At 43.3% G+C, this 25,743-nt stretch overlaps 2 long non-coding RNA genes across 3 annotated transcripts in view; both read left to right on the top strand.

Moving 5' to 3' along the window:
• LOC310708947 overlaps window positions 1–25,743 on the top strand; it is a 106,555-nt gene that overhangs the window by 6,917 nt on the left and 73,895 nt on the right. The gene's annotated exons all lie outside the window — the stretch shown is intronic.
• Window positions 203–6,913, top strand: LOC310708932. Its single transcript, XR_014527229.1, has 2 exons — window positions 203–6,321; window positions 6,589–6,913. It is a non-coding gene; the product is annotated as an uncharacterized lncRNA (long non-coding RNA).

Below are 25,743 nucleotides of genomic sequence, written 5' to 3'. Positions count from 1 at the left end.
TTCAGGGGAGATCACAGCAGAACTTCTTGAGAGCCAGTGTGGTGTAGTGGTTAAGAGCGGTGGACTCGTAATCTGGTGAACCGGGTTTGCTTCCCCACTCGTCCACATGCAGTTGCTGGGTGACCTTGGGCTAATCACACTTCTCTGAAGTCTCTCAGCCTCACTCACCTCACAGAGTGTTTTGTTGTGGGGGAGAAAGGGAAAGGAGATTGTGAGCCACTTTGAGACTCCTTAGGGTAGTGATAAAGCGGGATATCAAATCCAAACTCTTCTTCTTCTTCTGGAGACTGCGCAAAGGCCTCCACAAGATCGTACGGGGCTCTTGCAAGATATCAGCGGAAGTGGGAGTCCCTTGGATTCTGCCACCTGAGGCAGGTGCCTCAGTCTGCCTTGTGGACGAGGCAGCCCTGGTTACACTTGTCATGGAAATAGGGCCTTCTGATTTTAGGACAGGGCAGCCTAATTTGTGATCTACTATGGTGGATGCAAAACACCAGCCTGGCACAGTGGCCCGTCCAGAATTTTGGGTTGTACCTATTTTAGCGTTAAGTATTGTTTTCAATCAGGGGAAGTATTTCTGGAACTTGCCCCACCTTCTTTCCCCAAGCATCCTCTCTCCACTTGCCCCCTAAATCAGGCATAGGCAAACTCGGCCCTCCAGATGTTTTGGGACTACAACTCCCATCATCCCTAGCTAACAGAACCAGCGGTCAGGGGTGATGGGAGTTGTAGTCCCAAAACATCTGGAGGGCTGAGTTTGCCTATGCCTGCCCTAAAGAGTACCGGGTTTTCCTCCAACCATCTGGAACAGATTTGGGATGGGCTAGGACATGCATGAGGAAAGGAGACGGGGGACATTTCACAGAACAGAAATCATTGGACTGATGGGACATTTTAGTTGGATACCACCCTTTTTCTCTGTCTTTCTCGCTCTCATACAGACATATGCATGTGGATCAGCACAGGCCTTAATTTTGAAGAAGACTTACTTCCAATAAAAGAAAGCACAGATACAAATAATTTAACTGCTCTTAAGACCCCTGGAAAGTCCTTAACTTTTTCCAAATTGTGCCTATAATGTGGAAGTAAGGTCCAATGATTTCAGTGAGTTTTCTTACTAGGTAGATTTGCATAGAATCAATAATAATGTTTGGGATTTATATGGTGTGTGGGTTTGTTAAAAACGCTACAGGCGCATGACAGCAGCTTTAGTAAGGCAGGTCGGAATATCTTATTGCGTACGGGAAGGTTGAAGCACAGAGTGAGTAGCTTGCCTAAAATTGCCTAATGAGATAATTTAGGGGGCAGAGGGGGGATTTCTGATTTATACGCCAGTTAAGTAAAAGCAGAAAAATGAGGAGTTGTATCCAAGTCATCTTTTGAGTCGACAAACTGAAATAAATGGGGTTGAGTTAATCAAGCCCACTGATTTCTATGGGCCTATTCTTAGTATGGGGATGCGGGTGGCACTGTGGGTTAAACCACAGAGCCTAGGACTTGCCGATCAGAAGGTCGGCGGTTCGAATCCCCGCAACGGGGTGAGCTCCCGTTGCTCGGTCCCTGCTCCTGCCAACCTAGCAGTTTGAAAGCATGTCAAAGTGCAAGTAGACAAATAGGTGGGAAGGTAAACGGCATTTCCGTGCACTGCTCTGGTTCGCCAGAAGCGGCTTAGTCATGCTGGCCACATGACCGGAAGCTGTATGCCGGCTCCCTCGGCCAATAAAGCGAGATGAGTGCCACAACCCCAGAGTCGGTCACGACTGGACCTAATGGTCAGGGGTCCCTTTACCTTTTATTCTTAGTATGACTTAGTTGGATTTAACTTTAGGATAGATTTGATCCAGCTAAACTGGTTTGTATTCAAATTCTGTAACTCTGTAGTTCTGCATTTATACGCATATACCGTACATATTGCTGGTTTCTTTCTTCCAGAAAATGTTTATTTCTTCTTCCCTGAAGTCATCTGCTACTGATAGAGGAGCAGACCTTTGAGCCTGCTAAACTATTTCAGGGCGATAAAAGACCCCTAGTCCCTGCTTAGCATTAACATTTTATGGGATGATGTGGTGTTTAAAATTAAAGCATTAGTGTTTTGGAATTAGCCTTGGCAGAGCAGTAAAATGATATTTCCTAGGCTTAAGTTTGCAGCTTTCCCTGGGCTATAAATCACCGACATTTGTCTGGGCACACTAAATTTAAAAGAGGGACAAATACTGTCACTGACTCAAATATAAAACGAGATTCATCCCTCTGGACCACACCTTGCTTTTGGGGGGGTGGGAATCTGCCTGTTGTTCCATGAGATATAGGTGCAAAATGTTTGAAAAGGTGGAAAACTGCAGAGCGCTGGACTTCTGTTGTGTAGAGTGCTGAAAGATGTCCATTATGTTCTTCATGAACTGCAATTATTCTGGAATAAGGGACAATCCTTTCAGGGGACCTCTCTATGCCCCCTAGCTGATGGTCACATTTCCCTTTTAACGTGGGTTTCACTGACATATTCATTTCGCTTTTTTTTAAGGATTGCTCGATTTCCAGGGCTGATTTACTTGAGCGAAATGCATCTTCAATGCCATTTTGATTTACTTTTAATTCTCTCCCCTCTGAATTAATATGCTTGTTAATCAAAGGGAATTGCATTAGGAATTGAGTAACTAAACCATGCAGATTTAAATGTGTATGTAAATATGTTGGCAGCTGCAAATTTGGGGGGGGCTTGCCTTTTTAGGTGTTTTAACAACTGGGTTAAAGAGGATGGAGGAAGGAAGCCTGAAAGATGTAATTAGGTAGAAAACATTTTTAACAGAAGCCTGCGCATAGTGTGTATTTTTAATTTAGTTTTCTGGCCCTCTAATTATGAGCTTTTTTTTTTTAAGGGATGCATTAGGATGAAATTGAAAAAAATAAATACAGGGTAATTTTAAAACAAATGTTCGGAATGGATTGAAACGAAGTGAAGTTTTATCATTGTCTTTAATGGCCCATTTGGGGGGGGGGGGTTGCATTTCTTTTTATGACTTCCGTTGTAGATCTGCTGATCTCACCTCATTGGATTTCCTCCCCCCTTTTGCTGTTCAAAATGCAGCCGATTTCCAAACTCCTTCCCCTGTGAAATAATTATGAGAGGAGCCACTCAGGAAAAAATAATGGAATAAAGCAAACAGGCAAAAGACTGGCACCTAGTCCTGCTCACTTTATCACGGGCGTCGTTCCTGAAGTTCTTTGGCGCGGCTCAGCCGCGCGAGGCAAGTCATTCCATCAGGACAAGTTGAGAAATTCGAGAGCTGTCATCCAAACAGCTAAGCGAGGATTTTGTTTTAAGAGGCAGTTGTGAAAAACAGTAGCTCTGAGGATTGTAAAAAGCCATAAATCCACTGAACCAAATTAGTTACATTTTCATACTCTATGCCCCACAAAATCCAGACTTTTTTTTTATAAATATAAAAAATAAAAAAATAAAATCCATAAATGAACATTTTACATGTAAGGTTGGAGGGGGAGGGAATCCTTGAATATACAGTGGCTATTTTGCCGGCTTTTCGGTGCAACTTTCTGAATGGTTTTGTTTGCTTAAGCTGACACAATATGTGTGCAGACGTTTTTATTTCTTCTTAGCCCTTGGGAATCAGGTGACCAGATAAATACACTTCCACACCCTGTTTCTAAATAAATAATAATAATAAAGAAGGTGGCAGCTTGCAATTGAAGTTTAACAGTGCGTTCATCAAGAGCAATAAAGCATTTTATTGCGCAAGTATCTCTGTGCATGCGCCGGCCCGGTTTTTTAAAAAATAAAAAATAAAAAAACAAGCCTAAGAAAGGAGTGCATCAGCAGTCTTACTTAAAACTGTCGACCGAATGTGAAAAATGTTGCATTGAGGACTAAACTGCTATTAAGCATGATTAGATTGACCTGAAGGACAGATATTTTAGCTGCTGCAGCATAAGTCGATCACAGTGAGCATCGCTTGGATTGCATGTGCGCATACACAGACACACAATAAATTAATTTTATAATGAAAGAAGCTTGGAATGTTTAGGTCTTTGAGGATTGGGGGTGGGATATCTGTGTCTTTCTTCGAAGGGGGAAAGGATAGTGTTGTTTTCTTTGGAAAAGAGGTGTCTGGGGTTTTTTTTGGGGGGGGGGTTGTAGGGAGATATTAATTGCTGCCACTTTAGCACAAATGGAAAATGTGGGATTCAGACCAACCAATCGAAAAGGAGGGGAGGGGGGAGAATTGTGCTGACTCAGGGTTTGGGCTAGCGTGCACGTTTGGTTGCAGAATAGATCAGCACTGCAGTGCAGTGAAACTCTCTGCTCTGGAGCCCAACTTAAATGGGCAGGGCTTCCCTCGTGTTGAGACAAGTTGAGGAAGGGGAAGGCCGCACAAAAGTACAGGACTCCACCCACCCGCCATTAATGTCTTGGTTCATATCCTTCCACTGAGCTAGCAGAGACCGTGGCTTTGATGCAAGCCCTTCATACGTTGGGGGGGGGGATGGCATGGCTTTAAAGGACATGATTTTATCACGTGGTGTGTTTAAATCTTTTCAAGAAGACCAAGCGATTGCTTGCTGTTATTCTGCGTTGATCCCCATTTCCTCTGCCATGATACCGCCGAACTTTGCTTTTCATACCGGTTAAGCTGCAACATTCAGGCAGAAACTGATATGGCAGCAAACGAGTCCCATTAGTGTTTTCTTGCCTAAATAGTGTGCAGAATTTAGTCAAAATTTCATTTCAAACTGTCAGCTTTATAGGGCAGTGTGCAGGTTGCTTTTGAAGTTCATGAAGTTGTAAGGAAAAAAAGCCCCCAAAGTGTAAAAACGACATTTAAAAATGTGTGCAATGAAATAAAAAGGATACATATTATTAGCGTACAAAGGTGACCTCACAATCTGCCATATCACTGACTTCCTATCATACCTTGATCCTAAATGTGTGACTAGATTTGTGGGTTTCATTTCTCTGTAAGTATGCTGAGGGAAGGAGGGTTAGTTTCTGCCTTTGCAAAATGGATGGTGGTGGTGCTTAAATTAAACAAAAACCTAGACTCGGTGCTTGATTCTATTACAAATTTCTACACAGTGCATTCTAACTTTTGTTATCTGTGCTATGGCTCTGTTTGGCAAGTACATACTGACAATGTTCGGTAGTTGGTAGTCCTCCTATTGCACATTGATAAATGACTGCACTGTGAATTTGACACACACAAAAAGTTGGACGGTGAAACTTGGAATGATAAGGCCAAACATTAGTTCACACTGATTTGCTGAAGTACTTTAAAGAACCTGCAGCTCAAAATTTACTAGCGTGCAGGTATGCTTGGGGAATTCAGTTTCTGTGAAACCACCTGATTTGCAGCTTTTGGGTTGAAGTGTAGATGGGAACGTTGTTTATCTTTCAGCTTTTGCACCTGTCCGAATTGCGCAGTACAGGCCTTGGCTGAAGATGTGTAATTTAGAATAGAATATTTTTGGAAATGTGTACACTGAGATTAACTGCCTATTTAAATATGTATTTTGCGATAAAACACATATTTAAATATGATTTCTTGTGTATGTTTTAAAAAAATGCATATTAGTGTGGGAATCGGATGGAATGAGCTTATTGGTGAAGCTGAGACAGACCAGAAACAAACTGATCAGTCCATTTTGGATTCTGTAGTCATCATTGTAATAACTAAGTTTCAAAAAGATCTGCCATGTGGCATGGGATAACCATTTTAGCCAATTATCTAGCAGAATCCTCTGCCAATTCCCATTTTCTCCCTGTCTTCCCTCTCTGTCTCCTCCTGCCTCTCTGCTTTCCTTTCATTCCCTATTTCAAGAGCTTACATTCTTCCTTATCTTCTTCCTTTCTTTCCTCCACTCTCCAATTTTTTGCCTCCATCCGCTTCTCCTTTTCTCCCGCTTCTAGAAGAGGAACAAAAATGTATCAATGGGACTCCTGCGCTGACTGTGTGAGTTAGCTTCTTTGCTGACCTGCGGATTCCCAGGCTCTAAATGAAAATGTTATGGGGAATGCTCGTTTTGCTGCTGGAAATGTCAGCTACGTGTCTCATCCAGCCCTAACCCCTCCTCTCTCTTTAACATCTAGTTAGGGAAGAAAGTCTTCCCTGTGTTGGGTTGCTTCCTCCTGCAACACCAGCTGCCATTGACTGAAAGCGGGGAATGCACTACATGGCCTCATGCGATGCATTTCCAAATTCAATGGTATAGAGGAAGAGGGAACCAGCCATTTTGTGCAGCAAATGCATTTCTACCACACATGAGAACAGAAGAAGACCAGAGGTCCATCTAGTCCAGCATCTCACGGTAGTTTTATTTGAGAGCCAGTGTGGTGTAGTGGTTAAGAGCGGTAGTCACGTAATCTGGGTAACCGGGTTCGCGTCTCCGCTCCTCCACATGCAGCTGCTGGGTGACCTTGGGCCAGTCACACTTATTTGAAGTCTCTCAGCCCCACTCACCTCACAGAGTGTTTGTTGTGGGGGAGGAAGGGAAAGGAGATTGTTAGCCGCTTTGAGACTCCTGAAGGGGAGTGAAAGGCGGGATATCAAATCCAAACTCTTCTTCTTCTTCTTCTAGCCAACCAGATGCCTCTGGGAAGCATCACAAGCTGGTTATGAGAGCAATATCACTCTCCTACTCTGTTGGATAGTCATTGGACGTGCTGTCTCAAATCTTGGAGGTAGCATAGTGCCATCCCAACTAATAGCCATTGGCAGTTTCGTCATTCTTGAATTGGGCAAGTCTCCTTTCAAAGCCATATGTAATTTGAGTGTTCTCAGAGGTGGCACCTGGTTGGAGGGTAACACTCTCCCGTAAAATCTGTGGTTGTATCCAGTGCTGCTCCAACCCAGAGCAGACTCACGGAAAACAAGGAAGATGACTAACTTTTAAAAAAAGAAAAGGTAAAGGACCCCTGACAGTTAAGTCCAGTTGCACTCTGGGGTTGCGGCGCTCATCTCGCTTTACAGGCCGAGGGAGCCGGTGTTTGTCCGCAGACAGTTTTTCCGGGTCATGTGGGCAGCATGACACAGCAGCTTCTGGCGAATCAGAGCAGCGCACGCAAATGCCGTTTACCTTCCCGCCAGAGTGGTACCTATTTATCTACTTGCACTTTGACGTGCTTTTGAACTGCTAGGTTGGCAGGAGCTGGGACCGAGCAACGGGAGCTCACCCTGTCGTGGGGATTTGAACCGCCGACCTTCTGATCAGCAAGTCCAAGAGGCTCAGTGGTTTAGACCACAGCGCCACCTGCGTCCCAATGACTAACTTAGGTCTGAGTAAAACTTGGTGGTAGTCAACCACTGGTGCCCAGTTTTCTATAACTTGGGTGGCAGTTGGTTTTATTTGGCTGAGCATTTCAGGAGCAACGTAGGAAGCTGCCTTGTACTCAGTCAGATCATTGGGCCGTTTATCCCAGCCCTGTGTGCTCTTATTGGCAGTAGTTCTCCAGGGTCTCAGATAGAATTCTTCAACATCACCGGCTAATTGGAGATGTTAGGCACTGAAACGGAAATGTTCTGGAGGAAAAGCTAATTCCCGTCCCCTTAACCATGGTCCTTACCCCTGGCAGTAAGTTGTGAGAGCTATGCTATATTATTTGTTGGATTATGATCATGTGTTCAATCATTATTAAGCTTGTTCGTTAGCTGCCTCACATGCCTTCAGTAGAAAGGTGAGGGGTATCAACATCTGAAATAAATAATGGGATGATGGTGTAGATTCTCATCTGGTTATTTGGTAATATTATGGTGTAGTCCTTGGAAGCACCAGTTCTTGCAAGAGAAAAAAGGCAACTAGCTATTTCTAGGAAGACAATAGCAAATCTGATCACAATTTAATTCTCTTTGCGTGTGAGTTTTAGTTTATGTTATGTTGCTTAATAGCTCTGGATTGTCAAACTTTTCCTGGGACAAAGATCAAAGGGCAAATTAGAAAAGGGGGAAATATGAAATAACAGGCTGTATCCATCAGTGGCTTTGTAGAAACAGAAAGTGCCTTCGCTTGGGCAAGGTAGGGCACCCAATTTTTGGTGATTCCCCCTTACTCAAAGCAGCCCTCCGTGTCGTATCCCATAGTTCCCCAGTTACTAGGCTCAGCTTTATTTGTGAGGGGGTTGCAGAAGGCTGCAGTGGATGAAGGTGGGAATGGGTGAAAACCAGATGTCTAGTGTTTTCCGCTAGTACAATACCACCACTGGATGTAACCTTGTGCCCCAGATCTGTTTGCATTGATAATTTGTCATGGGTTCCTCTGCAGTGTTTGAAAGTACCGCATGATCACACAGGCTGCCTGACTAAGTCAGTGTACCTGGCTGTGCGATCCATACAAAATTTACAGTAAATGTTCAATGCGAGCATTTGAGGATAGGACTGCTAGACACAGACTGAGCCCAGGATGTCACAGCGAGACTGCTTCACACTTGATTACTCAGCTCTGGACAACTTGCAACTGAGCATTTTGAGCCAATTCTATTGAAAAGCATCATGCTTGAGGTGACATGAGGGGATATCAAAGTGATCTGGAATATTTGATCTGTGCTAATCAGGAGGTGTACAGTTGTGTGTGGACTGGGCCTAAATATGAGCAAAACCCGGAGAATGTATATGGGCATGCTACTGGCAGTACAACAGGCAGATTTATATATATATATGGAATTATAATTACATTATAATGAGATAAGATGGTTATATGACATCTTCCGTCGCATGTTAGGTTTGCAACCTTGTGGTGTTGGCCCTTGCTCCTCAGTGGAAAGTGAGCCTTTGCAATAAACAGGTGTAAGGTGGACTTGACTTTGAGAAGCTTAAGATCTCAGACTCTGGCCATTCTGACATTACAAAGACTTGTAACTCCAGTATTTTTTGCCATGCGCCTTATAAAAACCGAGGCAGGGAAAAGTAATACAGAAAACTGACTCTCAAAACATATACGCCGGTAGTCTAGGGTGAGGGCAAGGAACCTCCTTCACAAAAGGAGAGAAAATCCAGAAGGGAAGGGGTTGGCAAAGTTTAGCAAAGGGGCAAATTATCCCTGCAGTGAGAAGCACTGACTCTCTCGTAGTTGCATCCGTCAGCAGGATGCAGTTGGGCTACATGCGCAGTCTCTTTTTTGCTCGCTTTTGCACAGTACAATAACCCTCCTTTTCACCCTGTGTCACTCTGAAAGCCAGGCTAATGGCATAATGTGCGATTTTGCTATATACGATGCACAGCCTGATTGTATGTTCCAGACAGATACAGATGCATCAAAATCCATATCTTATTTTTATCTGGCCTTAGATCTCACAATTTCTTCCTTTCAGCAACAAGCTTTTAGCGCATTATTGCAAGCTCCCTTTAACCAAATCCGGGCTTTTAGTCCGCATATCTTTATTTGCACCTGCTTAACGGAGCCACTCTCTGGAAAGTTGTTAGATAGATGTACAAATACGGCATGTGAGGACCCCACTTCCCTTCAAAATGGGAATGAAGTGGGATGACAAGCAGTATTTAAACAGGAGGGGAAACATTACTTTCAAACCAATTGAGTAGCGGGGAGGGATTTATTTTATTTGCAATTTCTTTTCTTTTTTTTAACATAGACCAACCCTTTATAAAAAATAGTGATTAGAGAGAAGGGGATCTATCTGCTTGTCTGTCTATCTCTCTATCTGTATTGTCAAGGCAACTGACATCCTGAACAGATGTTAGGTTTTTTAATAAACCCGGGTGTTGGATTTGCAAGTGTCTCTGTATGCCCAGATATGGCCAGTATTTGACAGAGCGTCTCACCCTATCTAAAAAAGCCCAGAGAGACCCTCAGATGAGTCCAAAGGGGAGTATGGAACAGCTGATATAAATAGTCTTCATTCTCAGCTGCCCTTCTGGTGAAACTGTATTCAGGAGGCATCCGGGCAATCAAGTAGGGCAAGGCTGCCTCTTGATAACCGAGTGTCGAAGTGCAATGTGATCAGTGACCAAACAGCTGTGGGGACGGGAGCCACTCCTGCCAAGGCCTTACATAGGCAGATCAGCAGAGGCATTTCAGGGACTGAGGAATCCGGTGAGCTAACAGCGACCGAGAATAAAGTTCATTTCCAAAAGGACAGGACACCAGAGCCCGATTGTGAAAGTCACACGTTCTCAGTTGGAGCCTTGGGATGACCGGCCGTTCTTTTTTTAACTTCTTCGGCGGAGATGTTAAAAGTTAGAGGTTCAGTCTTTGGAAAGAGCATTAGTCCAAGCAAAAGTTAAGCAGGGAAAAGGGAGATGTGGGGGGGGGGGGAGAAGCCCTGCAGAAGTGACGTCAGACCCTGCTTCAAAGATAATCCTCTGCTTGCTCCATAGTAGTTGCAGTGGGACCCATGCAGGGGGGGGGGGAGAAGAAATTTAATTCAGTTCGCATTTGAAGGTGAACTAACCCAGTTTTCACTTTCTGAAATGACTTTCCGAAACAACTGAAACGCTAACCATCCTCTGAATTTTGCACTTGTCTGAATTTTGCAGCGCAGTTCTCCGGCCAAGTAATGTGTACAAAAATGCATGTAAGCAGATAAAGTGTGCAAAGAAATGAATCTATCCATGAAACTAAAATGCAAGGATGCATTATATTAATGAAAATTGCTTTGCAAAAACGTGCATAGGCAAAACTGCATGCAAAAATTATGTGTATTAGGAGAAAACAGTGCTAACATGCTGATGAATCTTCTTGAGGGCTTCAATACACACACACACACCACAAACTGATGTGGAAATGTGGACAACTGAAGTTAAGGGTGGGAAACTGAGAGAAGCCGAAATTGGCAGATTTCCCCATCCCTGGCACCTTATCATGAGAAGGATGTGGGACTGGACTGACCAGCCCAATGTTCAGAGGCAGCGTCCCACTGACTGCCAGTTACAGAGGGCTGCTACAGTCAATACTAGCAAATATCCCCCCCTTGAGAAAACATTACGGCAAGCTGTTAGTCAGCCAGTGCTGTGGGTGGGTATCATCCTCTCACCAGCACTAGGGTGTCCATTTCCAAGTGCAGGAAATGTTGGTGAGGCCTGGGACTAAAGTTCTGGTTGAACTTCACCAACAGTGAGCTTCATAGGGCTTTGCTTAGAATGGGAGAAGTCTCACAAGAGGCTTTGAAGGATGCAAAAGGGCTAGTGAAATTTCCCAGGGGGAGGGAGGAGATTCTGAGCAGCTGTAAGCAGGAATCTGCCTTCCACGAAGTCAGACAAATGGTCCATGTAGACCAGTATTGCCTACACCGGGCACCCTCAAACTCGGCCTTCCAGCTATTTTGGGACTACAACTCCCATCATCCCTAGCTAATAGGACCAGTGGTCAGGGATGATGGGAATTGTAGTCCCAAAACATCTGGAGGGCCGAGTTTGGGGATACCTGGTCTACACTGAGTGCTGGCAGTGGCTCCCTAGGAATCTCCCAGTCCGACCAGTAGATAATGGGGATTGAAACTGGTACCTTCTGCGTGAAAAGCAGATGTTCCACCACTGAGCTATAGCCCTTCCTCCAAACAAGGCAGCCTACATCTTAGTGAAGATGTCAAGGAGAGCTGTCACTGAAGGAAGGTAGCCCCATGGCTGATTTACGCGACTGACATTTCCTATGGATTTCTCGGCGTGTTCTCGGGCTGCTTCCCTGAATGCTGCAAAACAAATGCAGATGGTGACTAACTCCAGCCACTCCTTCCACTCACTTTCTGAAGCGTTTTCAGGACACAGTGTATTTCATGGTAACATGGCCATACGTAGAATAATTTACAAGACCAAGTCAAGCTATCAAAATCCACTGGAGAAGTCAATCAATGTTGACTGCACTGCGTCCAAAACACTTTCATAAATCAACTCTGGTTCCTGTTCTCATGAAACTGGCTGTCTTGATGTTAGATCTGTGCTGGATAACCTTTTGAAAAGGCTGGTTGTTTGGGAGGCGTTCTCTGTATTAAGATCACTGCCACTGGGGATAAAAGTTCGGAGGCAGAATATATGCTTTCATGGAGGAGGACTTGGGTTAAATTTGCAGCATCCCCAAATCTTAGCTAGCAGGAAAGATTCTGTAGGAAAGGTATCTGGCTGGTGTTTTGAAGAGCCACTGCTGCGCTGAATAGCCAGAAATATTTTAGACCGTCCTATGACATAATGCAGTATATGGCAGCTCCTTATTTGATTACTACGTTGCATTTTCTGTATTTGAGCCCGGCTGTCATTTCCACCTGAACCAGTATGGCAGAACAACTGTCAACACTATCATAGTGTCCCTGCAAATCTGCCTTTCTGTCATAGGAAAATGTGGAACATTGCACAGTTCTTTGAATATTGACCATTGATAATAAAATGCAACATGGTTTTTTTATTATTATTATTATTATTATTATTATTATTATTATTTATTTATACCCCGCCCATCTGGCTGGGTTTCCCCAGCCACACTGGGTGGCTTCCAACAAAATATTAAAATACAATAGTGTGTCAAACATTAAAAGCTTCCCTAAACAGGGCTGCCTTCAGATGTCTTCTAAACATTTGGTAGTTATTTTTCTCTTTGACATTTGGTGGGAGGGTGTTCCACAGGGCAGGAGCCACTACCAAGAAGGCCCTCTACCTGGTTCCCTGTAACTTGGCTTCTCACAGCGAGGGAACCACCAGAAGGCCCTCGGAGCTGGACCTCAGTGTCCAGGCAGAATGATGGGGGTGGAGACGCTCCTTCAGGTATACTGGACCGAGGCCATTTAGGGCTTTAAAGGTCAGCACCAACAGTTTGAATTGTGCCCAGAAATGTACTGGGAGCCAATGTAGGTCTTTCAAGACCATTGTTCTGTGGTCTCAGCAGCCGCTCCCAGTCACCAGTGTAGCTGCCGCATTCTGGATTAGTTGTAGTTTCTGGGTCACCTCCAAAGGTAGCCCCACATAGAGCGCATTGCAGTAGTCCAAGTGGGAGATAACTAGAGCATGCACCACTGAACCCTTTTGCCTCTGGGTGGACGCAGACAAGGAGCAAGTCTGCGCTGTAGTGGAATGAAAACTCTGTATTGTGCCAGTTGTGTCTGTTTTGGTTTGCAAGATGAGCTGTCAATGCTATGTGGCCCTTCTGGATGTAGCAGCCGTGCCACTCACCAGGTCGGGAATGGGGCAGTGCAAAGGTGGGGAAGCACTGGAGGAGCAGCGGTGGGCACATAGGTGCATTCACTTACACCTGCCACTACCCTGGTGTCTCCCTCCACTTTCACCACTGCCTTGAGAGCCAGTGTGGTGTAGTGGTTAAGAGTGGTAGTCTCGTAATCTGGTGAACCGGGTTCGCTTCCCCTTTCCTCCACATGCAGCTGCTGGGTGACCTTGGGCCAGTCACACTTCTCTGAAGTCTCTCAGCCCCACTCACCTCACAGAGTGTTTGTTGTGGGGGAGGAAGGGAAAGGAGAATTTTAGCCGCTTTGAGACTCCTTAGGGTAGTGATAAAGCAGGATATCAAATCCAAACTACTACTACTACTACTACTACTACTCTTCTTCTTCTTCTTCTTCTTCTTCTTCTTCTTCTTCTTCTTCTTCTTCTTCTTCTGCCCCACTGCCTACTCCATCCTGGTCTCAGCGAGCGGCAGCACCACCGCACCAATTCCCATTCCGTTTCCTTTCAGCTCTACAGGGAATAGAAGGGTGTACATTGCTCTGTAGGGCACAGGGACCCCTCTATCACTATTGCAAAAACCTGGTCACACAAAATGGACAGAAACTCATCTGCAGTGGCAGGCAATTTGTGGAGGGAAGAGAGGAGCCAAAAGAAGCTGCAATGAAGGTCAGAAGGAGGAAAGAGGGAGATGCAGTATAGATAGAAAGGATCGAAACAGAGGACTAGGAACAAAACGTTTCCACATGGAATGCTCCTGTTCAGGGTTCCAGCTAGCCACACCCTTTCCCAGAATACTCCATTTCATTCCCACTCTTCCCCAGTTTTCTGCTCCTCCAATAAACAGCCAGCATTGGGTGGCCTTTGAGCATGCCTGGTCCTCTTTGTATCTGTGAGTTCCACGACTTATGAATTTCCTCCCTTAAGCTTTTAAGATATTTTTCTATAGACTATCTGGTTGGGTTTCCCTAGGGCTGCTGCTGCTTCCTTCTTGTGTGCTGTTTTGGCTGCACAAGGATCCATGCTGCACGTAAACTTTTTAGTCATAGATGTTAGGACTTAAACCTGAGAACTTCTATGGCTCAGATGACCACGAGCAAGCCGCAGTAAGAGAAGGAGCTATGAAGCTCCCACTTCAGAACAGATCACAGTTCCTTGTTCCAAACAAGCTCAGGAAACTGTGGTTTATTCGAAACAAAGTAAGTTAACATACCAACATATGAAATGTTGCAGTGAAGGCGGAGAGGTAGTCTGTGAGCTCAAGGTTTGCTGTGGCTTGTGCAAAAATATCTAATTTGTGATGTTGATGATCAGCTAAGATGGTTCCTAGCATTCTAGGTATGGTCCCTCCCCAAAAATCAGGATAACCAATCAAAGCGCATTGGAGAATGCAGACCTCAAGGAAAATGTGAAAATAGTTTTGTCAGAGCAAAGATTTCCGCTTGTGCAACACCATTCTCTCCCCCTTCCCATGTATGACCCCCAAATCTGTTATAGGGGTTCCCCTAACTCTCTGGAGTAGATTTGGGGAGGGTGCATAGATTTTGGGGAGGAAGCAGCAGGGGGTGGAAGTCCTGTTGCGCAAACCTAAATCCTTGCACTGTTGGGAAGTGTTAGTTGAATACCACCCACAGTTTTGAACAGTCCTTGCTGAACAATGTCTAACTATTAATTATTGAATGGGCAGGAGTATGGGGGCAGGTTTTTGCATGTATCATTTTAATGAAAACTCACATCTTCTTAATTAATTTAAAGTCAGAAGATACGCTCCTTCCTGTGATTATGATTCTTTCAAAGTTGTGACCTCAGATACATTTTATTCAGTCACACTGCCTTTTTAACTAGGGCAGGTGCTTTCCTGGAAGTAATGAGACCGAAACGTCCATTTGGCCATTTTTGCAAAGGGCAGCAAAACCATCGTCCATGCTCCTCCTGACTTCATGCTCTGCATTCCTCTGGACTGTTTGAAATGGGAATTTATTCCTTGGGAAGGCCCCCATCAATTTGCTTTGCTCTTTTGTTGACACGTTTATTAAAAAGCTGAGCATCTTGGTATTAAAGTTTTATCGGCGTTGAAGAATAATAAGCCTTTTGAACAGATTCAGAAGTTATGGGTTGGGTCTTAGCTCTTCTCGTTGTGCAGCTTGGCTGAGTCAGCACTGAAAAGTCATCTCTGATTCCCCCCCTCTCCCTGTTCCAGACATTTGTCCTTAAGCAAAACAGATAATAACGAAGTCAAAAGCAAAATTTTCTTTGATTTGTGTGGGCCTTGCTGGGCTGGTATAGAGGTAAAGCATCAAATCACGGCGCAGTGGGTTTCTATTTGCACACAATCTCCAGTGGAATTAACAGAGATTGCATGTTGCATTTTGATTGGCATACAGAGAGGAAGCCGTGCAGCAGGTGCCTTTGCCCTCTGAGAAAAGGGAATATAGCTCAGTGGCTTTGGCTGTAGAAACTTCTGGGTTCGGACCCCGGAATCAGCAGTTTTCAAGTACCTTTTCCTGTAACCTTAACAGGACAGTATTCCATGGTAGTCTTTCTCAGAGTAGACCCATGGAAGTTAATAGACAAGATTTACTTAGGTCAATTAATTTCAATGGGTGCAATTTGACATCACGCTAAAGCCATTGTTTATTTCATTTATTTATCTTTCTATATACCGCCCTTCTTCCGCAAATCTCAGAGCGGTTCGCATCATGAGAATACAAGATAAAAACAAAAACACTTTTAGAGGCTTTTCATTTGCGCTTTCCATCTGTGAGTGTAGCTGCTGTTTCGCATCATGCGAAAGACTTTTCTGCTGGTGCGACACGTCTTAGGATCAGGCTGTTAGTCATCATGGTTAAGCGCATGCCTCTTTCTGTTATGGGCCAAGATATTTTGTTATTCGTTTTAATAATTAACCAAAAGTTGGGAGTAAAGATTCATCAGGTTGCAAATCACCGCTTCTTAAAAGTCATTGTGATACAATCAGCAGGAAGCCGTTTACATTTAAAAACCGCAGGTAATTGCTGTAGAGTACTCTGCACTTGAGAAAGGTCTCCAGAAACAATTAATAATTGTCACAATTTTGTGTTTGTGTGTGTGACAGAGAGAGAGAGAGAGAGGGAGGGAGAGAGAGAGAGCTCTTCTGAAATGAGTCTCTAGATTGGAATGAGAGGTAACTGAATTAATTGGGTGACTTCTCAGAGTTAACTTGTTGTGATTATAATTGTTGTTGTGTCATCAGCGTAATGAGGAGCAGAAGCAAAATACAGGTCTCTGCCCCCATGGAGGTTACAGTATATATTTTGGTAAGGGGGAAAGAGTAGTGAGACACAGAGAGAAGCGACAGACGGTTTGCAGTGAGGGGACCAATGATGAATATGAGTAAATGTCTTTTTTGCTTCGGTTGAGTAGGGATTAAACCATAGAGGGTTTTTTAAAAAATAAAATAAGAAAGGCTTTTGAACATAGAAATGGACTAATCTGTCAATTTCATAATCTCTCTGTTTCTCATTTTCCCCCCTCTAAAGTTCAGTTCATGACATTTCTGCATCAGTTTGCATTTTTTATATATCTAAAAAAGCAGATTCACCAGCATTTTCGTACACGTTTATCCTAGCATTGCATTTCTGAATGCGATTTTGCCTGCTTATACACATATTTTTGCAAGCAGTTCTCCCTCACGAGAATACAAATGTTGTGTATGCTATTTTCACCAATGGCTGCATTTTTTATGCATGCTTTCGAGGTGCACATTTCTGAGTTGGGGAAACTGCTGCGCCAAATTTGGGAAAGCAAATGATGCCAAGGGACAGCTGCATTTCTGTTTGCACGTTGGTTTAGGAAGAATGAATTGGGTCTATTAGCATCAAAATGCGAACTGTTCCGAATTTGTGCCCCTTTCCTGATTGACTGAGCAGAGCAAATAAGTGTGCCCCATGGTGTACTTTGAATATGTTCTAGCTACAAGGCGCAGCAAAAAAGAATAAGCAGAACAGATTCCTAGAACAGGAGACCATGGGCAAGTGAAAGCAGTGAAGGAGGAAGCCCATGGCTAAGGGCAGAAAAAGATATTGTGTGGTCTGAAGCGTCAAGCTGGTTGCTTGAAGCTACGTCCTGAATCTTTCCCCTACAACAAAGTAATTTTGGAGATTTCTTGAAGCAATGAACTCCCTGTTGCATGCTCAAGTTAGGGAAAGCATTGCATGGAATTCCAGCTGCAATCATTCTTAGGGCAGTGGCCAATATGGTTCTCTGGCTCTGTGGCAGAAAGGTTTGCTAGCTCGTTTAGATTGCAGTCCACCTTTTCCCACCCCTTTCTAAGCCTTGTTGGACTTGGGGGAAGCTGGGCAGGAGCAAAGTCATGAATTTTCATCCAAAGTCCGTAAGGAAAATTTCCTGGACCCAGATCCTCAGATAAATATTGTGTTGTTGTTTTTATTTTGGTTATGTATTTTATGGTTTTATATTTTGATTTTATTCTGTGAACTGCCCTCAGACCTCAGAGTATAGGGTGGTATATTATTATTATTATTAATAATAATAATAATAATAATAATAATAATAATAATAATAATAATAATAGGAAGCACCTCAAAGAGCATTATTACCCAAGGCTTTCAGATAGGTGTATCTTCTTCATTCATAGTTTAAGTTATATCTGATCTTGCAAGACTTTGGAACACAGCGTAAGTGACTTTGTTTGTTCAAGTGTATTTCACAGCTGACTGAGGTGTTACGGTTATATTTTAATTCTGTTTTAACCCGCATAAATGTTTTTTAAATCTAATATATACTTAAAAACATTTTGGTACATTTCCAAGCCAAGGAGTGCATTGCAAAATACAGTGAAGTGTGAAATCTGAAGAATAATTGCGGTCCAATTCCGTTAGTTGAGAGGGTGTGGGTCAGTTCAGTTTGCAGGGGAATTTGCAAAGAATGACTTGCTGAAACATCCTTCTTCGCAACCATCCATCTTTCTTTCTTCCTTTCTTTTTCTCTCTCTCTTTCCCCCCCCCCCTCTCTCTCTGTCCTCCCTGCCTCCGCCCCTCCCTTGTAAAAGCTAAGGTACGATAAAAGCAAAGGAACTGTTCACTGCCACTACAGTTTCTGCATTTGATAAAGCAAACAATTAAAGGGGTTTCAAACATCTGCTGACTGCATAATCCCATCCAGGGCAGTGTACTCAGCATTTTTAAACAGCGACTGATACCAGATACTGCTCTATTCGACAAAACAGCAGCAGCCCCGTTAAAATCAATAGAAAATTAGATGCTATGAAAATGCAATATGTGTCCAATTAGTTATAATTGGAGCAAATGTTGATGTAGATAAAGTTCCGGAGTAAGATGTATTTGCCCGGAATGCTCTCCGCTTAGCTTATGCATGGCTTTGCAATGACAGCTCCTGGGCCCTGATGGATCCTATCACATAAACGATGGCCCATCGGATGCACACATGTTAAGCGTTATCTAATTATGTAGGTGTGCAGGGCCTTTAAAATAGCTTTGGTGTGCTTCTGTGCCTTTTGAAAAATGGTTCCCCATCATACTGAGAACTCCCGGTTGGACGTGACAAATTATGCCTGTGACTTGCGGTTATAAATTCACAGGTTATGCACCCGTTCACCCTGATCCAGAGCTCCGTGTGTTCTGGTGAATCATAAACTTAAAAATGGACAATCATGCAGACCCGATCCATTGAATTAGTGGGGAATCACTTGTGATGGAAGGAGCTCTGTGTATACCCTGAAGCCCCCAAGCACACAATAAATCACTCAGTCATTGCATGTATGTTTGGGAGGTATTAAGCGGTATGTATGAAATAGAATCATAGAACTTGGAAGGGACCCTAAGCGTCATTTATTTCAACTCCCTGCAATGCAGGAATCACAGCTAAGACACCCTGACTTACGGTTATCCAAGCTCTGCTGAAAAAACCTGCAGAGAAGGAGAGTCTACCACTTTTCGCCATAGTCCGTTCCACTGTCAAACTGCTCTTATGGTTGCACTCGTGCAAAGATTAGCACTGATGCAATAGGATTCCCCCCTCCTTTCCCACATTTACCCCATGCCACCCCCAAATATGCTCTGGAGAATTGGAGATTGGAGCCCCCAGAACAGATTTAGGAGGTGCACACAGGGAGGAGAGAGGGAGATTCTTCCATTGTGCTGGGAGAAGTCTCTGCAATGATGGAATGACCTGCTTTACACAACATTGAATGCAGGCTATTTATCCCAGGACAAATCTGTTCTGTTCTGGAAGTGGGCAGTTTGTTCAACAGAGAGGACCCTACTTCCAAACCTTAATCATCACGGCAGTCAGAAGCTTAATATTATTCTGGTTATTTAGATTGTTAGTTGGTGTTTTAAAAGACAAACAAACAGAAAACCTGGATGCTTAACTTCCTATTCATGGGATCGGAAAAAGATGCAGCTGCTAGATTTTTTAGAAATAATAATTTTACTTACATGCCTGGGAACTATTTTTTTTAAAAAAATAACCTCAACAATATTTTCCCATTAACAACGACAAAAAGTCATTTATTTAATTTACTGGTTTTTTTCTTTCTAGCTGTGTTGGATTCCAAGTTTCTTATAACAAGTAGAATGCTATATGATGCAACACTATGAACCCAATGGCTAGCACTTTAGCGTGAACTTCTCTCGATATACACATTTTGGCAAAGCAATTTCCCTTTACATGATGCAGTTTGTATGTTATTTTCATTCATATGTGCATTTCTATGCACACTTTATATCCTAGTATATGCATCTGTTGTACCTATCGCATGGCTGGGGAATGGCACTGCAAGATTCGTAAAAGTGCGAATTTTGAAGAATGGGTGTGTTTCAGGTTGCATATTGCTTTGGAAAGTGCTGGGTTTTAAAAAAATATTATTATTCATTCAATTATTTATCATGGCTTTTCATATACCAGTTAATCACTGAAGTTTCTAAGAGGTGTGGGGGGGGGGTTCACCTTTAAATGTGAACTGCCTCAGATTTCTTCCCATAGCTGTCAACCTTCCCTTTTTTTGTGGGACATTCCCTTATCCCAATGCCCTTTCCTGCTGCTTCCCGCTGCTATCCTGGATTGTTAGATATCCCGTAGACTGTCTCCATGACAGGTGAGGCTGCTGATCCCTTATTTTCGAATCTGAAAGTTGACAGCTATGTTTCTTCCCCATCCCAAGATAGCATGCCTGTCAACACACCCTGCCCCATAGATGTTAACTCACATGGAAATAACACTTGGAAAGGGTTGCAGTGGGGCTTAAGTGTGGCATGCAGCAGTTTCTGCAGAATCTTACTGCACCGCCATTGCAATCTGGCTGAATAATCTGCATTGCATTCACAGTTCTGTTGGCGAATTGTCTCTTTGGACAAGGGAGAGATAAGAGATTGGCTGGGTTATCAAAGACCCTTTCATCTGTGGCAGGACTCCTTCAGATTTAGCAGCATCAAACACCACATTAACTTGGAGAAAACTTCTCAAAGCTAATTACCAAAGGAACATGCACTTCATTAAGATAAAGCTGTAAAAAAGAATCAATATTTAGCATTGTTGTTTTGATTGGATTCCCCCAATGATAAACTGTGAACGGGTTTGATCCAAAAAGGAAGGGGGGGGGAAATGATCTCTTTATCCAGATGACGGATATCAGAACTGCCTCAAATGTGGGCCATCTGTGCTTGAAATGAATAGTAGCTCGGAGGTCAGCAGTTTTGTTCCTTCACAGCTCCCCCCACCCCACAAAACAGCTTCCAGGTATGGGAGGGAAGGTTCCCTTTCCTTTTATTCAGAGAGAAAGACATCAGGTTGGCGGTTCAATGTTCTTTAATTCTACTGCATGCTGGGAATCTTCTGCTTCATTAGCAATATTGACATGTTGTGATTTGCGATGACAATTTGTGATCCTTTGGCTTGAAGACAAAAAAAGGGGGGATTAGAAAAGGGAAAGAGAGAGCAAGATAAGAGCACTGGGATCCTAATGGAAGTGCAAAGCAGAAATGAATCTCCTCGTCTGCTGATGCTGATATCATGAGAGTCACTGTCACAGAGTGGCTAAAAGTCTTGCAGAGAAACACTGCGCATACTTATTCAAAGTCAGTGTTTCTCCTAGGAAGCTGCACATAGGACTTCAAACAAACCCCTGTGTTGCAAAAGAGAATGTCAACAATGTTTAGGCAACACGATGACCATGTTGTTGTTGTTTAGTCGTTTAGTCATGTCCGACTCTTCGTGACCCCATGGACCAGAGCACACCAGGCACTTCTGTCTTCCACTGCCTCCCGCAGTTTGGTCAAACTCATGCTGGTAGCTTCGAGAACACTGTCCAGCCATCTCGTCCTCTGTCATCCCCTTCTCTTTGTGCTTTCCATCTTTCCCAGCATCAGGGTCTTTTCCAGGGAGTCTTCTCTTCTCATGAGGTGGCCAAAGTATTGGAGCCTCAGCTTCATGATCTGTCCTTCCAGTGAGCCACGATGACCATATACATATGTAAAAGACAATCTTTATAGAATTCCTTCAGTCAATAACAAGTTCGAATTGAAATCTTAGTCTCAAAGTCTCTGTATTCAGCAAATATAATGTCCAACACTGAACAGAGATTCTGGATATTGACTGCTGTTTCGTAGATCTTCATCAGCGTGGTGGGAGAATACAGAATAGTATCATAAACTGAAAATAAAATTTTACACTTCATGACATATCACTTTACAAAAATTATAAACTGTAATACAAACAGTAATGAAAAAGAGTACATGTTATTGTTTGAAGGAATTCTATAAAGATTGTCTATTACGTATGTCATCGTGTTTCATAAACATTGTTGACGCACATAGGACTTCAGCTAGGAACTTGGAAGCCCAAGCCTCAAAGCTACCTTTGCCTCAAACTTATGAGGTGACCATAGGCAAGCCATGAACCTTAGTCCCCTCCCCCGTCCATCTGCAATATGGAGGCCATATTAAGAAGATGTAAGGCACTGCTTTGCACTGAGTCAGGTCTTTGTATTGGTCTATCTAGCCTCATCCGGTCACCTCTGTATTCTAATGTACACATGCGCGTACCATCAGCAGAATGACAAAAGGTTTCAGAAGGGAAACCTTGTTAGCTGCTTGCAGTTTCTGCATTTGAGAGTGGCAACTGCAGGATTTTGCAGAATAGACACAGTGCGCTCGCTCGGTGTTGCGCAGCATGTGGTGTGCTTGTGAAAACAGTGTGCAGATAATGCTGACTGCATGCAGCTGCGATGTGCAAATGAGGTGCACCCATCAAACTCTTTATAGATTTCCAATGAGGGCCTCGGAACTAACCAAGTTTCTCATCCCTGGTTAAAATACATGTTGCCAGACCTGTTTGACATAGACACAAAACAGTTAAGGTGATATATATTTTTATCCCAGGTTTCACCAACTTGGTGACTGAGGCTGATGGGAATTGTAGTTCTGGAGGGCACCAGGTTCACAAAGATAGTTGTATTCTAACAACTGGTGGTGTAGGATTTTGAGTCCTTCTGGGGAATTTGGGTTAGGCAGTTCTTGGGAAATCTTTTAATGGTGAGCTCTGGAAATGTGGGTGTTTGCTGCAGCAGCAAAGAGGCAATAGAATAAAACAATGTGTCGCCTTAGTAGAATAATGGCTGTTCTGAATATTTGCAAGCAAGCTTTGGGCTGGGAACCTGAGCTACTGCACAGCAGCAGTGAGGAGGTCTTGATTTGCTGGAGGAGAAATGGTGGCTTGGGGTGCTTAAATTTTTTTGCTTCCACCAGTTATATCCCTCCCTCCCCACTTGATGTGATCATCATGGCTTTGGAAAACCTTGTTGGGGGAAAAGTAGCTGTGGGGAAGGGGTTGTTGAGATGGGGAGGATTAAGCACAATCCTCCTCTTCTCTCCCCAAAGCATTTTGCAGCGGAGAAACCGTGGTCCTATTCCCAGGCCTTCATTTGCCATTACACTTTTAGATGGGTCCAGAGAGGGAATTTTGCTGTGTTTTCAACCACCAGTGCACATATGCTGTTCCTGCATTCCAGCATAAAGCCACAGAACAGTTGCATAAAAATGCTCTGTACTTTTTCAGCCATGCAGATCTCCTAGACTTGTTGGCAATGCTGCACAGGGGCTGATTTCCTGGGTTGCAGGTCAACAGCAGATTTGGGGTGTGTGTGTGTATGGGACGGCTGTGGAGCTATATGTATATGCATTGCCTCTGTGAAGGTTTCTAGACCTGAACGTTCTGCTCTGTTTCCTGCACCATCAGAGGTGCCCACGTTTGTTTCCAGAATCACCACCTATGTCATTTTGCTTTTCATCATCAAGGCCTCAAAATGAGCTTAGAAGGGCATCAATTTGCTGCTGTGTGGAATAGGATGTTGTCACTCCTTGGCAAAAGGAGCTGCTGCTTCTTCTGTATTTTTAAAGAAAAGTTAACATAAGGTTGCCACATTTCAAAAAGTAAAAACCAGAACACCACAAAAGTTGTGGAGCTTCTTTTTTTAGGAGAACCCCAAAATTGTTGAGCTTCTTTTAAAGGAAACTGCTGACGTTATTGCGCTTTTGTTTGGAAAACGCCAAAATTATTGAGCTTTGTTAGGCATACCCCACAGTTGTTGAGGACATGTGGCAGCCCTAAGTTAGAAGCTACAAAGAAACAAGCAAGATGACTCTCTCCAGCTTATGCTGGGTGCATTCCAGTCCTTGGTATTATGTCCTCACTTTTTTCAGATTAATTGATTGATGACATTTATCACCTGTCTTTATTCCAGTGAGCTCAAGGCTGCATGCATCATTTTCCCCCACCTCCACTTCATCCTCACAGCCTTGTGAGGTAGGTTAGGCTGAGAGAGAGAGAGAGAGAGAGAGAGAGAGAGAGAGAGAGGCTTCGTGAGCTTCATAGCAGAGGGGGAATTTGAACCTGGTTTCCCCAGTCCTAGCAAAACACTCTAACCAGTACTTTGGGCCTCCAAACCATGAAGAGATCACAAACACACACACCTCCATTTGCCATTGCAGTCTCTGTAATGGCCTATGAACACCTTCAGTAGTAGCTTTGAGAAAGATACGAGACCTAAGATAAACTAAGAATTAGTCAATTTAAAATAAAAGTGTGTACTGGCAACAAGTAATATATAATTGAAATAAGGAATAGATGGGAGGCCGGGTCTATAGTCTAAAGACCATTTTTTTGCTTTATTGTTTTGTAATTAATATTGTGTTTGTATTTTCGTTTCGTTTCTTTTTTGGTGTATCAATAAAAAGAAGAAAGGGGGAAATATAACACCTAATGTAACAAGCCCATTGAGGGCAAGCACTGGCCATCTCTCCCCAAATTACAGAAATGCCTTTTAAAAAATTCATGAAAATATATATTTAGCGCTTGATTGCAGAAAACCTCAAATCTCAGCGAAGTCTAGGAACACAGGAAGCTGACATATAGAACCCTGGGATCTTCGGCTTGCAAGGTTGATTCTTTACCACTGCGCTAAGGCCCTTCCATCTTCTTCCGGGGGTTCTGCGAGGCTTTTTGTTGGGATTTTCATTACTTAACAGATAGGCGGTTATGCTACGTCTGTGTATGTATTTGTGTCTTTTTTTTGGTCTCCATTCAGGTGATATTTCTTGAGCTGGCTTGTTATATACTGTATTTGTTTAAAGTAGGCGATTATATATATATATATATATATATATATATATATATATATATATATATATAGTCCCCCTCCTGATACTATATATATATATATATATATATATATATATATATATATATAGTCCCCCTCCTGATACCTTGGCAAACTGTAATAAGGAAATAGTTGCCCCAAGGGAACATTCTCGTGTCCGAATGCTCAGCCTGCAGGCAAAAGGTAGCAGCACGGAAGCCCTTTGTAACAAACTGCAAAGCCTTCAGTGGCTATTTGCAGTTTTGCCACTAAGGTCTCCCTGGTGGAAAGCACATTATTATTTTTGATTAATGGTGAACAACAAGGGGGGGGGGGTTGCGCGACTGCTTTTCCAAAAAGGGAACCTCCAACCATAACTCATTGCAGAGAGCTAAACAAATGCTACAACACATACACCCACTTTCTCTCGCCAACTCTCCCATTGATTTCAAATACATTACTTGGGGCCCTTTTCTGTCCTTCCTTATGAGAGTGGCGATCTGGTGCTTACTCATCGGCTACCAGGATTGCCTCTGCGCCTCTGCCTTGTGTCCTCACAATTCTCTCCCGCTGTAGCTTCCGAGTGAAGTTCTTAGACCGCCTACAAGACGCTGAGGTCATCCAGGTATTCCCAGCCTATGCAGGGCATTTTCACAGTGTTAATCCGACCATCACGGACCAGTAATTGCTCATTTTCCAAGGCACATCCCATCCACGTTCCATGTCCTCTTTTTTACGATTCAGGCCGCATGCTTCCAATTACCACTCTGCTTGCATGAAAATGTGATTAATTAAATCCTTTGGTTCTCCAAACGACTCGAGAAAAAGGCTGAATTGTTTCGTATCTTTACTTCGGCTAGGTCTTCATTTCATTCCTTGACTTTGGGCATCTCTTGAAAGAGTATCTAGAAATAACATGATTCAATTAATTGTAGGGCTCTCCTTTCAAAGCTCTTATATCTCCTCTCG

The sequence above is a fragment of the Podarcis liolepis genome (genome assembly GCF_965112155.1).
Source record: "Podarcis liolepis genome assembly, chromosome: 6".
Classification (NCBI taxonomy): domain Eukaryota; kingdom Metazoa; phylum Chordata; class Lepidosauria; order Squamata; family Lacertidae; genus Podarcis; species Podarcis liolepis.
Note: the sequence above shows the minus strand (reverse complement) of the source record. Positions and strands in the feature narration are given on the sequence as shown.